Raw genomic sequence first — 18,607 nt, forward strand, 5'->3', positions numbered from 1 at the left:
CTCTCTGGACTCACTGCAGTGCATCCCCAGTGGTGCCAGTGCACTCTCTGGACTCACTGCAGTGCATCCCCAGTGGTGCCAGTGCACTCTCTGGACTCACTGCACTGCATCCCCAGTGGTGCCAGTGCACTCTCTGGACTCACTGCAGTGCATCCCCAGTGGTGCCAGTGCACTCTCTGGACTCACTGCACTGCATCCCCAGTGGTGCCAGTGCACTCTCTGGACTCACTGCACTGCATCCCCAGTGGTGCCAGTGCACTCTCTGGACTCACTGCACTGCATCCCCAGTGGTGCCAGTGCACTCTCTGGACTCACTGCAGTGCATCCCCAGTGGTGCCAGTGCACTCTCTGGACTCACTGCACTGCATCCCCAGTGGTGCCAGTGCACTCTCTGGACTCACTGCACTGCATCCCCAGTGGTGCCAGTGCACTCTCTGGACTCACTGCAGTGCATCCCCAGTGGTGCCAGTGCACTCTCTGGAGTCACTGCACTGCATCCCCAGTGGTGCCAGTGCACTCTCTGGACTCACTGCAGTGCATCCCCAGTGGTGCCAGTGCACTCTCTGGACTCACTGCAGTGCATCCCCAGTGGTGCCAGTGCACTCTCTGGACTCACTGCACTGCATCCCCAGTGGTGCCAGTGCACTCTCTGGACTCACTGCACTGCATCCCCAGTGGTGCCAGTGCACTCTCTGGACTCACTGCAGTGCATCCCCAGTGGTGCCAGTGCACTCTCTGGACTCACTGCACTGCATCCCCAGTGGTGCCAGTGCACTCTCTGGACTCACTGCACTGCATCCCCAGTGGTGCCAGTGCACTCTCTGGACTCACTGCAGTGCATCCCCAGTGGTGCCAGTGCACTCTCTGGACTCACTGCACTGCATCCCCAGTGGTGCCAGTGCACTCTCTGGACTCACTGCACTGCATCCCCAGTGGTGCCAGTGCACTCTCTGGACTCACTGCAGTGCATCCCCAGTGGTGCCAGTGCACTCTCTGGACTCACTGCAGTGCATCCCCAGTGGTGCCAGTGCACTCTCTGGACTCACTGCACTGCATCCCCAGTGGTGCCAGTGCACTCTCTGGACTCACTGCACTGCATCCCCAGTGGTGCCAGTGCACTCTCTGGACTCACTGCACTGCATCCCCAGTGGTGCCAGTGCACTCTCTGGACTCACTGCAGTGCATCCCCAGTGGTGCCAGTGCACTCTCTGGACTCACTGCACTGCATCCCCAGTGGTGCCAGTGCACTCTCTGGACTCACTGCAGTGCATCCCCAGTGGTGCCAGTGCACTCTTTCGAGTCACTGCACTGCATCCCCATTACTGCCAGTGCATTCTCTGGACTCACTGCAGTGCATCCCCAGTGGTGCCAGTGCACTCTCTGGACTCACTGCAGTGCATCCCCAGTGGTGCCAGTGCACTCTCTGGACTCACTGCACTGCATCCCCAGTGGTGCCACTGCACTCTCTGGACTCACTGCACTGCATCCCCAGTGGTGCTAGTGCACTCTCTAGAGTCACTGCAGTGCATCCCCAGTGGTGCCAGTGCACTCTCTGGACTCACTGCACTGCATCCCCAGTGGTGCCAGTGCACTCTCTGGAGTCACTGCAGTGCATCCCCAGTGGTGCCAGTGCACTCTCTGGACTCACTGTACTGCATCCCCAGTGGTGCCAGTGCACTCTCTAGAGTCACTGCACTGCATCCCAGTGGTGCCAGTGCACTCTCTGGACTCACTGCACTGCATCCCCAGTGGTGCCAGTGCACTCTCTGGACTCACTGCAGTGCATCCCCAGTGGTGCCAGTGCACTCTCTGGACTCACTGCACTGCATCCCCAGTGGTGCCAGTGCACTCTCTGGACTCACTGCACTGCATCCCCAGTGGTGCCAGTGCACTCTCTGGACTCACTGCACTGCATCCCCAGTGGTGCCAGTGCACTCTCTAGAGTCACTGCAGTGCATCCCCAGTGGTGCCAGTGCACTCTCTGGACTCACTGCACTGCATCCCCAGTGGTGCCAGTGCACTCTCTGGACTCACTGCACTGCATCCCCAGTGGTGCCAGTGCACTCTCTGGAGTCACTGCAGTGCATCCCCAGTGGTGCCAGTGCACTCTCTGGACTCACTGCAGTGCATCCCCAGTGGTGCCAGTGCACTCTCTGGACTCACTGCACTGCATCCCCAGTGGTGCCAGTGCACTCTCTGGACTCACTGCAGTGCATCCCCAGTGGTGCCAGTGCACTCTCTGGACTCACTGCACTGCATCCCCAGTGGTGCCAGTGCACTCTCACTGCACTGCATCCCCAGTGGTGCCAGTGCACTCTCTGGACTCACTGCAGTGCATCCCCATTGGTGCCAGTGCACTCTGTGGACTCACTGCACTGCATCCCCAGTGGTGCCAGTGCACTCTCTGGACTCACTGCAGTGCATCCCCAGTGGTGCCAGTGCACTCTCTGGACTCACTGCACTGCATCACCATTGGTGCCAGGGCACTCTCCGGACTCACTGCAGTGCATCCGCAGTGGTGCCAGTGCACTCTTTCGAGTCACTGCACTGCATCCCCATTACTGCCAGTGCACTCTCTGGACTCACTGCAGTGCATCCCCAGTGGTGCCAGTGCACTCTCTGGACTCACTGCAGTGCATCCCCAGTGGTGCCAGTGCACTCTCTGGACTCACTGCACTGCATCCCCAGTGGTGCCAGTGCACTCTCTGGACTCACTGCACTGCATCCCCAGTGGTGCCAGTGCACTCTCTAGAGTCACTGCAGTGCATCCCCAGTGGTGCCAGTGCACTCTCTGCACTCACTGCACTGCATCCCCAGTGGTGCCAGTGCACTCTCTGGAGTCACTGCAGTGCATCCCCAGTGGTGCCAGTGCACTCTGTGGACTCACTGTACTGCATCCCCAGTGGTGCCAGTGCACTCTCTAGAGTCACTGCACTGCATCCCAGTGGTGCCAGTGCCCTCTCTGCACTCACTGCACTGCATCCCCAGTGGTGCCAGTGCACTCTCTGGACTCACTGCAGTGCATTCCCCGTGGTGCCAGTGCACTCTCTGGACTCACTGCACTGCATCCCCAGTGGTGCCAGTGCACTCTCTGGACTCACTGCACTGCATCCCCAGTGGTGCCAGTGCACTCTCTGGACTCACTGCACTGCATCCCCAGTGGTGCCAGTGCACTCTCTAGAGTCACTGCAGTGCATCCCCAGTGGTGCCAGTGCACTCTCTGGACTCACTGCAGTGCATCCCCAGTGGTGCCAGTGCACTCTCTGGACTCACTGCAGTGCATCCCCAGTGGTGCCAGTGCACTCTCTGGACTCACTGCAGTGCATCCCCAGTGGTGCCAGTGCACTCTCTGGACTCACTGCAGTGCATCCCCAGTGGTGCCAGTGCACTCTCTGGACTCACTGCACTGCATCCCCAGTGGTGCCAGTGCACTCTCTGGACTCACTGCAGTGCATCCCCAGTGGTGCCAGTGCACTCTCTGGACTACTGCACTGCATCCCCAGTGGTGCCAGTGCACTCTCTGGAGTCACTGCACTGCATCCCCAGTGGTGCCAGTGCACTCTCTCGAGTCACTGCACTGCATCCCCATTGGTGCCAGTGCACTCTCTGGACTCACTGCAGTGCATCCCCAGTGGTGCCACTGCACTCTCTGGACTCACTGCACTGCATCCCCAGTGGTGCCAGTGCACTCTCTGGACTCACTGCACTGCATCCCCAGTGGTGCCAGTGCACTCTCTGGACTCACTGCAGTGCATCCCCAGTGGTGCCAGTGCACTCTCTGGAGTCACTGCACTGCATCCCCAGTGGTGCCAGTGCACTCTCTGGACTCACTGCACTGCATCCCCAGTGGTGCCAGTGCACTCTCTGGACTCACTGCAGTGCATCCCCAGTGGTGCCAGTGCACTCTCTGGACTCACTGCACTGCATCCCCAGTGGTGCCAGTGCACTCTCTGGACTCACTGCACTGCATCCCCAGTGGTGCCAGTGCACTCTCTGGACTCACTGCACTGCATCCCCAGTGGTGCCAGTGCACTCTCTGGACTCACTGCAGTGCATCCCCAGTGGTGCCAGTGCACTCTCTGGACTCACTGCAGTGCATCCCCAGTGGTGCCAGTGCACTCTCTGGACTCACTGCACTGCATCCCCAGTGGTGCCAGTGCACTCTCTGGACTCACTGCACTGCATCCCCAGTGGTGCCAGTGCACTCTCTGGACTCACTGCAGTGCATCCCCAGTGGTGCCAGTGCACTCTCTGGACTCACTGCACTGCATCCCCAGTGGTGCCAGTGCACTCTCTGGACTCACTGCACTGCATCCCCAGTGGTGCCAGTGCACTCTCTGGACTCACTGCACTGCATCCCCAGTGGTGCCAGTGCACTCTCTGGACTCACTGCAGTGCATCCCCAGTGGTGCCAGTGCACTCTCTGGACTCACTGCAGTGCATCCCCAGTGGTGCCAGTGCACTCTCTGGACTCACTGCACTGCATCCCCATTGGTGCCAGGGCACTCTCCGGACTCACTGCAGTGCATCCGCAGTGGTGCCAGTGCACTCTTTCGAGTCACTGCACTGCATCCCCATTGGTGCCAGTGCACTCTCTGGACTCACTGCAGTGCATCCCCAGTGGTGCCAGTGCACTCTCTGGACTCACTGCAGTGCATCCCCAGTGGTGCCAGTGCACTCTCTGGACTCACTGCACTGCATCCCCAGTGGTGCCAGTGCACTCTCTGGACTCACTGCACTGCATCCCCAGTGGTGCCAGTGCACTCTCTGGACTCACTGCAGTGCATCCCCAGTGGTGCCAGTGCACTCTCTGGACTCACTGCACTGCATCCCCAGTGGTGCCAGTGCACTCTCTGGACTCACTGCAGTGCATCCCCAGTGGTGCCAGTGCACTCTCTGGACTCACTGCACTGCATCCCCAGTGGTGCCAGTGCACTCTCTGGACTCACTGCACTGCATCCCCAGTGGTGCCAGTGCACTCTCTGGACTCACTGCACTGCATCCCCAGTGGTGCCAGTGCACTCTCTGGACTCACTGCAGTGCATCCCCAGTGGTGCCAGTGCACTCTCTGGACTCACTGCACTGCATCCCCAGTGGTGCCAGTGCACTCTCTGGACTCACTGCACTGCATCCCCAGTGGTGCCAGTGCACTCTCTGGACTCACTGCACTGCATCCCCAGTGGTGCCAGTGCACTCTCTGGACTCACTGCACTGCATCCCCAGTGGTGCCAGTGCACTCTCTGGACTCACTGCAGTGCATCCCCAGTGGTGCCAGTGCACTCTCTGGACTCACTGCACTGCATCCCCAGTGGTGCCAGTGCACTCTCTGGACTCACTGCACTGCATCCCCAGTGGTGCCAGTGCACTCTCTGGACTCACTGCAGTGCATCCCCAGTGGTGCCAGTGCACTCTCTGGACTCACTGCACTGCATCCCCAGTGGTGCCAGTGCACTCTCTGGACTCACTGCAGTGCATCCCCAGTGGTGCCAGTGCACTCTCTGGACTCACTGCACTGCATCCCCAGTGGTGCCAGTGCACTCTCCGGACTCACTGCAGTGCATCCGCAGTGGTGCCAGTGCACTCTTTCGAGTCACTGCACTGCATCCCCATTACTGCCAGTGCACTCTCTGGACTCACTGCAGTGCATCCCCAGTGGTGCCAGTGCACTCTCTGGACTCACTGCAGTGCATCCCCAGTGGTGCCAGTGCACTCTCTGGACTCACTGCACTGCATCCCCAGTGGTGCCAGTGCACTCTCTGGACTCACTGCACTGCATCCCCAGTGGTGCCAGTGCACTCTCTGGACTCACTGCACTGCATCCCCAGTGGTGCCAGTGCACTCTCTGGACTCACTGCACTGCATCCCCCCAGTGGTGCCAGTGCACTCTCTGGACTCACTGCACTGCATCCCCAGTGGTGCCAGTGCACTCTCTGGACTCACTGCAGTGCATCCCCAGTGGTGCCAGTGCACTCTCTGGACTCACTGCACTGCATCCCCAGTGGTGCCAGTGCACTCTCTGGACTCACTGCACTGCATCCCCAGTGGTGCCAGTGCACTCTCTGGACTCACTGCAGTGCATCCCCAGTGGTGCCAGTGCACTCTCTGGACTCACTGCACTGCATCCCCAGTGGTGCCAGTGCACTCTCTGGACTCACTGCACTGCATCCCCAGTGGTGCCAGTGCACTCTCTGGACTCACTGCAGTGCATCCCCAGTGGTGCCAGTGCACTCTCTGGACTCACTGCACTGCATCCCCAGTGGTGCCAGTGCACTCTCTGGACTCACTGCACTGCATCCCCAGTGGTGCCAGTGCACTCTCTGGACTCACTGCAGTGCATCCCCAGTGGTGCCAGTGCACTCTCTGGACTCACTGCACTGCATCCCCAGTGGTGCCAGTGCACTCTCTGGACTCACTGCAGTGCATCCCCAGTGGTGCCAGTGCACTCTCTGGACTCACTGCACTGCATCCCCAGTGGTGCCAGTGCACTCTTGAGACTCACTGCAGTGGTGCATCCCCAGTGGTGCCAGTGCACTCTCTGGAGTCACTGCACTGCATCCCCAGTGGTGCCAGTGCACTCTCTGGACTCACTGCAGTGCATCCCCAGTGGTGCCAGTGCACTCTCTGGACTCACTGCACTGCATCCCCAGTGGTGCCAGTGCACTCTCTGGACTCACTGCACTGCATCCCCAGTGGTGCCAGTGCACTCTCTGGACTCACTGCAGTGCATCCCCAGTGGTGCCAGTGCACTCTCTGGAGTCACTGCACTGCATCCCCAGTGGTGCCAGTGCACTCTCTGGACTCACTGCAGTGCATCCCCAGTGGTGCCAGTGCACTCTCTGGACTCACTGCAGTGCATCCCCAGTGGTGCCAGTGCACTCTCTGGACTCACTGCACTGCATCCCCAGTGGTGCCAGTGCACTCTCTGGACTCACTGCATCCCCTGCATCCCCAGTGGTGCCAGTGCACTCTCTGGACTCACTGCAGTGCATCCCCAGCATCCCCAGTTGGTGCCAGTGCACTCTCTGGACTCACTGCACTGCATCCCCAGTGGTGCCAGTGCACTCTCTGGACTCACTGCACTGCATCCCCAGTGGTGCCAGTGCACTCTCTGGACTCACTGCAGTGCATCCCCAGTGGTGCCAGTGCACTCTCTGGACTCACTGCACTGCATCCCCAGTGGTGCCAGTGCACTCTCTGGACTCACTGCACTGCATCCCCAGTGGTGCCAGTGCACTCTCTGGACTCACTGCAGTGCATCCCCAGTGGTGCCAGTGCACTCTCTGGACTCACTGCACTGCATCCCCAGTGGTGCCAGTGCACTCTCTGGACTCACTGCACTGCATCCCCAGTGGTGCCAGTGCACTCTCTGGACTCACTGCACTGCATCCCCAGTGGTGCCAGTGCACTCTCTGGACTCACTGCAGTGCATCCCCAGTGGTGCCAGTGCACTCTCTGGACTCACTGCAGTGCATCCCCAGTGGTGCCAGTGCACTCTCTGGACTCACTGCACTGCATCCCCATTGGTGCCAGTGCACTCTCCGGACTCACTGCAGTGCATCCGCAGTGGTGCCAGTGCACTCTTTCGAGTCACTGCACTGCATCCCCATTACTGCCAGTGCATTCTCTGGACTCACTGCAGTGCATCCCCAGTGGTGCCAGTGCACTCTCTGGACTCACTGCAGTGCATCCCCAGTGGTGCCAGTGCACTCTCTGGACTCACTGCACTGCATCCCCAGTGGTGCCAGTGCACTCTCTGGACTCACTGCACTGCATCCCCAGTGGTGCCAGTGCACTCTCTAGAGTCACTGCAGTGCATCCCCAGTGGTGCCAGTGCACTCTCTGGACTCACTGCACTGCATCCCCAGTGGTGCCAGTGCACTCTCTGGAGTCACTGCAGTGCATCCCCAGTGGTGCCAGTGCACTCTCTGGACTCACTGTACTGCATCCCCAGTGGTGCCAGTGCACTCTCTAGAGTCACTGCAATGCATCCCAGTGGTGCCAGTGCACTCTCTGGACTCACTGCACTGCATCCCCAGTGGTGCCAGTGCACTCTCTGGACTCACTGCAGTGCATTCCCCGTGGTGCCAGTGCACTCTCTGGACTCACTGCACTGCATCCCCAGTGGTGCCAGTGCACTCTCTGGACTCACTGCACTGCATCCCCAGTGGTGCCAGTGCACTCTCTGGACTCACTGCACTGCATCCCCAGTGGTGCCAGTGCACTCTCTGGACTCACTGCAGTGCATCCCCAGTGGTGCCAGTGCACTCTCTGGACTCACTGCACTGCATCCCCAGTGGTGCCAGTGCACTCTCTGGACTCACTGCACTGCATCCCCAGTGGTGCCAGTGCACTCTCTGGACTCACTGCAGTGCATCCCCAGTGGTGCCAGTGCACTCTCTGGACTCACTGCAGTGCATCCCCAGTGGTGCCAGTGCACTCTCTGGACTCACTGCACTGCATCACCAGTGGTGCCAGTGCACTCTCTGGAGTCACTGCAGTGCATCCCCAGTGGTGCCAGTGCACTCTCTGGACTCACTGCACTGCATCCCCAGTGGTGCCAGTGCACTCTCTGGACTCACTGCACTGCATCCCCAGTGGTGCCAGTGCACTCTCTGGACTCACTGCAGTGCATCCCCAGTGGTGCCAGTGCACTCTCTGGACTCACTGCACTGCATCCCCAGTGGTGCCAGTGCACTCTCTGGACTCACTGCAGTGCATCCCCAGTGGTGCCAGTGCACTCTCTGGACTCACTGCACTGCATCCCCAGTGGTGCCAGTGCACTCTCTGGACAGTCACTGCAGTGCATCCCCAGTGGTGCCAGTGCACTCTCTGGACTCACTGCAGTGCATCCCCAGTGGTGCCAGTGCACTCTCTGGACTCACTGCACTGCATCCCCAGTGGTGCCACTGCACTCTCTGGACTCACTGCACTGCATCCCCAGTGGTGCCAGTGCACTCTCTGGAGTCACTGCAGTGCATCCCCAGTGGTGCCAGTGCACTCTCTGCACTCTGGACTTCACTGCACTGCATCCCCACTGGTGCCAGTGCACTCTCTGGAGTCACTGCAGTGCATCCCCAGTGGTGCCAGTGCACTCTGTGGACTCACTGTACTGCATCCCCAGTGGTGCCAGTGCACTCTCTAGAGTCACTGCACTGCATCCCAGTGGTGCCAGTGCCCTCTCTGCACTCACTGCACTGCATCCCCAGTGGTGCCAGTGCACTCTCTGGACTCACTGCAGTGCATTCCCCGTGGTGCCAGTGCACTCTCTGGACTCACTGCACTGCATCCCCAGTGGTGCCAGTGCACTCTCTGGACTCACTGCACTGCATCCCCAGTGGTGCCAGTGCACTCTCTGGACTCACTGCACTGCATCCCCAGTGGTGCCAGTGCACTCTCTAGAGTCACTGCAGTGCATCCCCAGTGGTGCCAGTGCACTCTCTGGACTCACTGCACCGCATCCCCAGTGGTGCCAGTGCACTCTCTGGACTCACTGCAGTGCATCCCCAGTGGTGCCAGTGCACTCTCTGGAGTCACTGCAGTGCATCCCCAGTGGTGCCAGTGCATTCTCTGGACTCACTGCAGTGCATCCCCAGTGGTGCCAGTGCACTCTCTGGACTCACGGCACTGCATCTCCAGTGGTGCCAGTGCACTCTCTGGACTCACTGCAGTGCATCCCCAGTGGTGCCAGTGCACTCTCTGGACTCATTGCACTGCATCCCCAGTGGTGCCAGTGCACTCTCTAGAGTCACTGCACTGCATCCCCAGTGGTGCCAGTGCACTCTTTCGAGTCACTGCACTGCATCCCCATTACTGCCAGTGCATTCTCTGGACTCACTGCAGTGCATCCCCAGTGGTGCCAGTGCACTCTCTGGACTCACTGCACTGCATCCCCAGTGGTGCCAGTGCACTCTCTGGACTCACTGCACTGCATCACCATTGGTGCCAGGGCACTCTCCGGACTCACTGCAGTGCATCCGCAGTGGTGCCAGTGCACTCTTTCGAGTCACTGCACTGCATCCCCATTACTGCCAGTGCATTCTCTGGACTCACTGCAGTGCATCCCCAGTGGTGCCAGTGCACTCTCTGGACTCAACGCAGTGCATCCCCAGTGGTGCCAGTGCACTCTCTGGACTCACTGCACTGCATCCCCAGTGGTGCCAGTGCACTCTCTGGACTCAATGCAGTGCATCCCCAGTGGTGCCAGTGCACTCTCTGGACTCACTGCACTGCATCCCCAGTGGTGCCAGTGCACTCTCTGGACTCACTGCAGTGCATCCCCAGTGGTGCCAGTGCACTCTCTGGACTCACTGCACTGCATCCCCAGTGGTGCCAGTGCACTCTCTGGACTCACTGCACTGCATCCCAGTGGTGCCAGTGCACTCTCTGGACTCACTGCAGTGCATCCCCAGTGGTGCCAGTGCACTCTCTGGACTCACTGCACTGCATCCCCAGTGGTGCCAGTGCACTCTCTGGACTCACTGCACCGCATCCCCAGTGGTGCCAGTGCACTCTCTGGACTCACTGCAGTGCATCCCCAGTGGTGCCAGTGCACTCTGTGGACTCACTGCACTGCATCCCCAGTGGTGCCAGTGCACTCTCTGGACTCACTGCACTGCATCCCCAGTGGTGCCAGTGCACTCTCTGGACTCACTGCACTGCATCCCCAGTGGTGCCAGTGCACTCTCTGGACTCACTGCAGTGCATCCCCAGTGGTGCCAGTGCACTCTCTGGACTCACTGCACTGCATCACCATTGGTGCCAGGGCACTCTCCGGACTCACTGCAGTGCATCCGCAGTGGTGCCAGTGCACTCTTTCGAGTCACTGCACTGCATCCCCATTACTGCCAGTGCATTCTCTGGACTCACTGCAGTGCATCCCCAGTGGTGCCAGTGCACTCTCTGGACTCACTGCAGTGCATCCCCAGTGGTGCCAGTGCACTCTCGGGACTCACTGCACTGCATCCCCAGTGGTGCCACTGCACTCTCTGGACTCACTGCACTGCATCCCCAGTGGTGCTAGTGCACTCTCTAGAGTCACTGCAGTGCATCCCCAGTGGTGCCAGTGCACTCTCTGGACTCACTGCACTGCATCCCCAGTGGTGCCAGTGCACTCTCTGGAGTCACTGCAGTGCATCCCCAGTGGTGCCAGTGCACTCTGTGGACTCACTGTACTGCATCCCCAGTGGTGCCAGTGCACTCTCTAGAGTCACTGCACTGCATCCCAGTGGTGCCAGTGCCCTCTCTGCACTCACTGCACTGCATCCCCAGTGGTGCCAGTGCACTCTCTGGACTCACTGCAGTGCATTCCCCGTGGTGCCAGTGCACTCTCTGGACTCACTGCACTGCATCCCCAGTGGTGCCAGTGCACTCTCTGGACTCACTGCACTGCATCCCCAGTGGTGCCAGTGCACTCTCTGGACTCACTGCACTGCATCCCCAGTGGTGCCAGTGCACTCTCTAGAGTCACTGCAGTGCATCCCCAGTGGTGCCAGTGCACTCTCTGGACTCACTGCACTGCATCCCCAGTGGTGCCAGTGCACTCTCTGGACTCACTGCACTGCATCCCCAGTGGTGCATCCCCAGTGGTGCATCCCCAGTGGTGCCAGTGCACTCTCTGGACTCACTGCACTGCATCTGCCCAGTGGTGCCAGTGCACTCTCTGGACTCACTGCAGTGCATCCCCAGTGGTGCCAGTGCACTCTCTGGACTCACTGCACTGCATCCCCAGTGGTGCCAGTGCACTCTCTGGACTCACTGCACTGCATCCCCAGTGGTGCCAGTGCACTCTCTGGAGTCACTGCAGTGCATCCCCAGTGGTGCCAGTGCACTCTCTGGACTCACTGCACTGCATCCCCAGTGGTGCCAGTGCACTCTCTGGACTCACTGCAGTGCATCCCCAGTGGTGCCAGTGCACTCTCTGGACTCACTGCACTGCATCACCATTGGTGCCAGGGCACTCTCCGGACTCACTGCAGTGCATCCGCAGTGGTGCCAGTGCACTCTTTCGAGTCACTGCACTGCATCCCCATTACTGCCAGTGCATTCTCTGGACTCACTGCAGTGCATCCCCAGTGGTGCCAGTGCACTCTCTGGACTCACTGCAGTGCATCCCCAGTGGTGCCAGTGCACTCTCTGGACTCACTGCACTGCATCCCCAGTGGTGCCAGTGCACTCTCTGGACTCACTGCACTGCATCCCCAGTGGTGCCAGTGCACTCTCTGGAGTCACTGCAGTGCATCCCCAGTGGTGCCAGTGCACTCTCTGGACTCACTGCACTGCATCCCCAGTGGTGCCAGTGCACTCTCTGGAGTCACTGCAGTGCATCCCCAGTGGTGCCAGTGCACTCTCTGGACTCACTGCACTGCATCCCCAGTGGTGCCAGTGCACTCTCTGGACTCACTGCAGTGCATCCCCAGTGGTGCCAGTGCACTCTCTGGACTCACTGCACTGCATCCCCAGTGGTGCCAGTGCACTCTCTGGACTCACTGCACTGCATCCCCAGTGGTGCCAGTGCACTCTCTGGACTCACTGCACTGCATCCCCAGTGGTGCCAGTGCACTCTCTGGACTCACTGCAGTGCATCCCCAGTGGTGCCAGTGCACTCTCTGGACTCACTGCACTGCATCCCCAGTGGTGCCAGTGCACTCTCTGGACTCACTGCAGTGCATCCCCAGTGGTGCCAGTGCACTCTCTGGACTCACTGCAGTGCATCCCCAGTGGTGCCAGTGCACTCTCTGGACTCACTGCACTGCATCCCCAGTGGTGCCAGTGCACTCTCTGGACTCACTGCACTGCATCCCCAGTGGTGCCAGTGCACTCTCTGGACTCACTGCAGTGCATCCCCAGTGGTGCCAGTGCACTCTCTGGACTCACTGCACTGCATCCCCAGTGGTGCCAGTGCACTCTCTGGACTCACTGCAGTGCATCCCCAGTGGTGCCAGTGCACTCTCTGGACTCACTGCACTGCATCCCCAGTGGTGCCAGTGCACTCTCTGGACTCACTGCAGTGCATCCCCAGTGGTGCCAGTGCACTCTTTCGAGTCACTGCACTGCATCCCCATTACTGCCAGTGCATTCTCTGGACTCACTGCAGTGCATCCCCAGTGGTGCCAGTGCACTCTCTGGACTCACTGCAGTGCATCCCCAGTGGTGCCAGTGCACTCTCTGGACTCACTGCACTGCATCCCCAGTGGTGCCAGTGCACTCTCTGGAGTCACTGCACTGCATCCCCAGTGGTGCCAGTGCACTCTCTGGACTCACTGCACTGCATCCCCAGTGGTGCCAGTGCACTCTCTGGAGTCACTGCACTGCATCCCAGTGGTGCCAGTGCACTCTCTGGACTCACTGCACTGCATCCCCAGTGGTGCCAGTGCACTCTCTGGACTCACTGCAGTGCATCCCCAGTGGTGCCAGTGCACTCTCTGGACTCACTGCACTGCATCCCCAGTGGTGCCAGTGCACTCTCCGAGTCACTGCACTGCATCCCCAGTGGTGCCAGTGCACTCTCTGGACTCACTGCAGTGCATCCCCAGTGGTGCCAGTGCACTCTCTGGACTCACTGCACTGCATCCCCAGTGGTGCCAGTGCACTCTCTGGACTCACTGCAGTGCATCCCCAGTGGTGCCAGTGCACTCTCTGGACTCACTGCACTGCATCCCCAGTGGTGCCAGTGCACTCTCTGGACTCACTGCACTGCATCCCCAGTGGTGCCAGTGCACTCTCTGGACTCACTGCACTGCATCCCCAGTGGTGCCAGTGCACTCTCTGGACTCACTGCAGTGCATCCCCAGTGGTGCCAGTGCACTCTCTGGACTCACTGCACTGCATCCCCAGTGGTGCCAGTGCACTCTCTGGACTCACTGCACTGCATCCCCAGTGGTGCCAGTGCACTCTCTGGACTCACTGCAGTGCATCCCCAGTGGTGCCAGTGCACTCTCTGGACTCACTGCACTGCATCCCCAGTGGTGCCAGTGCACTCTCTGGACTCACTGCACTGCATCCCCAGTGGTGCCAGTGCACTCTCTGGACTCACTGCACTGCATCCCCAGTGGTGCCAGTGCACTCTCTGGACTCACTGCAGTGCATCCCCAGTGGTGCCAGTGCACTCTCTGGACTCACTGCAGTGCATCCCCAGTGGTGCCAGTGCACTCTCTGGACTCACTGCACTGCATCCCCAGTGGTGCCAGTGCACTCTCTGGACTCACTGCAGTGCATCCCCAGTGGTGCCAGTGCACTCTCTGGACTCACTGCACTGCATCCCCAGTTACTGCCAGTGCACTCTCTGGACTCACTGCAGTGCATCCCCAGTGGTGCCAGTGCACTCTCTGGACTCACTGCAGTGCATCCCCAGTGGTGCCAGTGCACTCTCTGGACTCACTGCACTGCATCCCCAGTGGTGCCAGTGCACTCTCTGGACTCACTGCACTGCATCCCCAGTGGTGCCAGTGCACTCTCTGGAGTCACTGCAGTGCATCCCCAGTGGTGCCAGTGCACTCTCTGGACTCACTGCACTGCATCCCCAGTGGTGCCAGTGCACTCTCTGGAGTCACTGCAGTGCATCCCCAGTGGTGCCAGTGCACTCTCTGGACTCACTGCACTGCATCCCCAGTGGTGCCAGTGCACTCTCTAGAGTCACTGCACTGCATCCCCAGTGGTGCCAGTGCACTCTCTGGACTCACTGCACTGCATCCCCAGTGGTGCCAGTGCACTCTCTGGACTCACTGCAGTGCATCCCCAGTGGTGCCAGTGCACTCTCTGGACTCACTGCACTGCATCCCCAGTGGTGCCAGTGCACTCTCTGGACTCACTGCACTGCATCCCCAGTGGTGCCAGTGCACTCTCTGGACTCACTGCACTGCATCCCCAGTGGTGCCAGTGCACTCTCTGGACTCACTGCACTGCATCCCCAGTGGTGCCAGTGCACTCTCTGGACTCACTGCAGTGCATCCCCAGTGGTGCCAGTGCACTCTCTGGACTCACTGCAGTGCATCCCCAGTGGTGCCAGTGCACTCTCTGGACTCACTGCAGTGCATCCCCAGTGGTGCCAGTGCACTCTCTGGACTCACTGCACTGCATCACCATTGGTGCCAGTGCACTCTCTGGACTCACTGCAGTGCATCCCCAGTGGTGCCAGTGCACTCTCTGGAGTCACTGCACTGCATCCCCAGTGGTGCCAGTGCACTCTCTGGACTCACTGCAGTGCATCCCCAGTGGTGCCAGTGCACTCTCTGGACTCACTGCAGTGCATCCCCAGTGGTGCCAGTGCACTCTCTGGACTCACTGCACTGCATCCCCAGTGGTGCCAGTGCACTCTCTGGACTCACTGCACTGCATCCCCAGTGGTGCCAGTGCACTCTCTGGACTCACTGCACTGCATCCCCAGTGGTGCCAGTGCACTCTCTGGACTCACTGCACTGCATCCCCAGTGGTGCCAGTGCACTCTCTGGACTCACTGCACTGCATCCCCAGTGGTGCCAGTGCACTCTCTGGACTCACTGCAGTGCATCCCCAGTGGTGCCAGTGCACTCTCTGGACTCACTGCACTGCATCCCCAGTGGTGCCAGTGCACTCTCTGGAGTCACTGCACTGCATCCCCATTGGTGCCAGTGCACTCTCTGGACTCACTGCAGTGCATCCCCAGTGGTGCCAGTGCACTCTCTGGACTCACTGCACTGCATCCCCAGTGGTGCCAGTGCACTCTCTGGACTCACTGCAGTGCATCCCCAGTGGTGCCAGTGCACTCTCTGGACTCACTGCACTGCATCCCCAGTGGTGCCAGTGCACTCTCTGGACTCACTGCACTGCATCCCCAGTGGTGCCAGTGCACTCTCTGGACTCACTGCACTGCATCCCCAGTGGTGCCAGTGCACTCTCTGGACTCACTGCACTGCATCCCCAGTGGTGCCAGTGCACTCTCTGGACTCACTGCACTGCATCCCCAGTGGTGCCAGTGCACTCTCTGGACTCACTGCACTGCATCCCCAGTGGTGCCAGTGCACTCTCTGGACTCACTGCAGTGCATCCCCAGTGGTGCCAGTGCACTCTCTGGACTCACTGCACTGCATCCCCAGTGGTGCCAGTGCACTCTCTGGACTCACTGCACTGCATCCCCAGTGGTGCCAGTGCACTCTCTGGACTCACTGCACTGCATCCCCAGTGGTGCCAGTGCACTCTCTGGACTCACTGCACTGCATCCCCAGTGGTGCCAGTGCACTCTCTGGACTCACTGCAGTGCATCCCCAGTGGTGCCAGTGCACTCTCTGGACTCACTGCACTGCATCCCATTGGTGCCAGGGCACTCTCCGGACTCACTGCAGTGCATCCCCAGTGGTGCCAGTGCACTCTTTCGAGTCACTGCACTGCATCCCCATTGGTGCCAGTGCACTCTCTGGACTCACTGCAGTGCATCCCCAGTGGTGCCAGTGCACTCTCTGGACTCACTGCAGTGCATCCCCAGTGGTGCCAGTGCACTCTCTGGACTCACTGCACTGCATCCCCAGTGGTGCCAGTGCACTCTCTGGACTCACTGCACTGCATCCCCAGTGGTGCCAGTGCACTCTCTAGAGTCACTGCAGTGCATCCCCAGTGGTGCCAGTGCACTCTCTGGACTCACTGCACTGCATGGACTCCCACTGCATCCCCAGTGGTGCCAGTGCACTCTCTGGACTCACTGCAGTGCATCCCCAGTGGTGCCAGTGCACTCTCTGGACTCACTGCACTGCATCCCCAGTGGTGCCAGTGCACTCTCTGGACTCACTGCACTGCATCCCAGTGGTGCCAGTGCACTCTCTGGACTCACTGCACTGCATCCCCAGTGGTGCCAGTGCACTCTCTGGACTCACTGCAGTGCATCCCCAGTGGTGCCAGTGCACTCTCTGGACTCACTGCACTGCATCCCCAGTGGTGCCAGTGCACTCTCTGGACTCACTGCACTGCATCCCCAGTGGTGCCAGTGCACTCTCTGGACTCACTGCACTGCATCCCCAGTGGTGCCAGTGCACTCTCTGGACTCACTGCAGTGCATCCCCAGTGGTGCCAGTGCACTCTCTGGACTCACTGCAGTGCATCCCCAGTGGTGCCAGTGCACTCTCTGGACTCACTGCACTGCATCCCCAGTGGTGCCAGTGCACTCTCTGGACTCACTGCAGTGCATCCCCAGTGGTGCCAGTGCACTCTCTGGACTCACTGCACTGCATCCCCAGTGGTGCCAGTGCACTCTCTGGACTCACTGCACTGCATCCCCAGTGGTGCCAGTGCACTCTCTGGACTCACTGCAGTGCATCCCCAGTGGTGCCAGTGCACTCTCTGGACTCACTGCACTGCATCCCCAGTGGTGCCAGTGCACTCTCTGGACTCACTGCAGTGCATCCCCAGTGGTGCCAGTGCACTCTCTGGACTCACTGCACTGCACTGCATGCACTCCTGGACTCACTGCACTGCATCCCCAGTGGTGCCAGTGCACTCTCTGGACTCACTGCAGTGCATCCCCAGTGGTGCCAGTGCACTCTCTGGACTCACTGCAGTGCATCCCCAGTGGTGCCAGTGCACTCTCTGGACTCACTGCACTGCATCCCCAGTGGTGCCAGTGCACTCTCTGGACTCACTGCAGTGCATCCCCAGTGGTGCCAGTGCACTCTCTGGACTCACTGCACTGCATCCCCAGTGGTGCCAGTGCACTCTCTGGACTCACTGCACTGCATCCCCAGTGGTGCCAGTGCACTCTCTGGACTCACTGCACTGCATCCCCAGTGGTGCCAGTGCACTCTCTGGACTCACTGCAGTGCATCCCCAGTGGTGCCAGTGCACTCTCTGGACTCACTGCACTGCATCCCCAGTGGTGCCAGTGCACTCTCTGGACTCACTGCACTGCATCCCCAGTGGTGCCAGTGCACTCTCTGGACTCACTGCAGTGCATCCCCAGTGGTGCCAGTGCACTCTCTGGACTCACTGCACTGCATCCCCAGTGGTGCCAGTGCACTCTCTGGACTCACTGCAGTGCATCCCCAGTGGTGCCAGTGCACTCTCTGGACTCACTGCACTGCATCCCCAGTGGTGCCAGTGCACTCTCTGGACTCACTGCAGTGCATCCCCAGTGGTGCCAGTGCACTCTCTGGACTCACTGCACTGCATCCCCAGTGGTGCCAGTGCACTCTCTGGACTCACTGCACTGCATCCCCAGTGGTGCCAGTGCACTCTCTGGACTCACTGCACTGCATCCCCAGTGGTGCCAGTGCACTCTCTGGACTCACTGCAGTGCATCCCCAGTGGTGCCAGTGCACTCTCTGGACTCACTGCACTGCATCCCCAGTGGTGCCAGTGCACTCTCTGGACTCACTGCAGTGCATCCCCAGTGGTGCCAGTGCACTCTCTGGACTCACTGCACTGCATCCCCAGTGGTGCCAGTGCACTCTCTGGACTCACTGCAGTGCATCCCCAGTGGTGCCAGTGCACTCTCTGGACTCACTGCACTGCATCCCCAGTGGTGCCAGTGCACTCTCTGGACTCACTGCAGTGCATCCCCAGTGGTGCCAGTGCACTCTCTGGACTCACTGCAGTGCATCCCCAGTGGTGCCAGTGCACTCTCTGGACTCACTGCACTGCATCCCCA

Source organism: Anser cygnoides, chromosome 18, assembly GCF_040182565.1.
Source record: "Anser cygnoides isolate HZ-2024a breed goose chromosome 18, Taihu_goose_T2T_genome, whole genome shotgun sequence".
NCBI classification, from domain to species: Eukaryota; Metazoa; Chordata; class Aves; order Anseriformes; family Anatidae; genus Anser; species Anser cygnoides.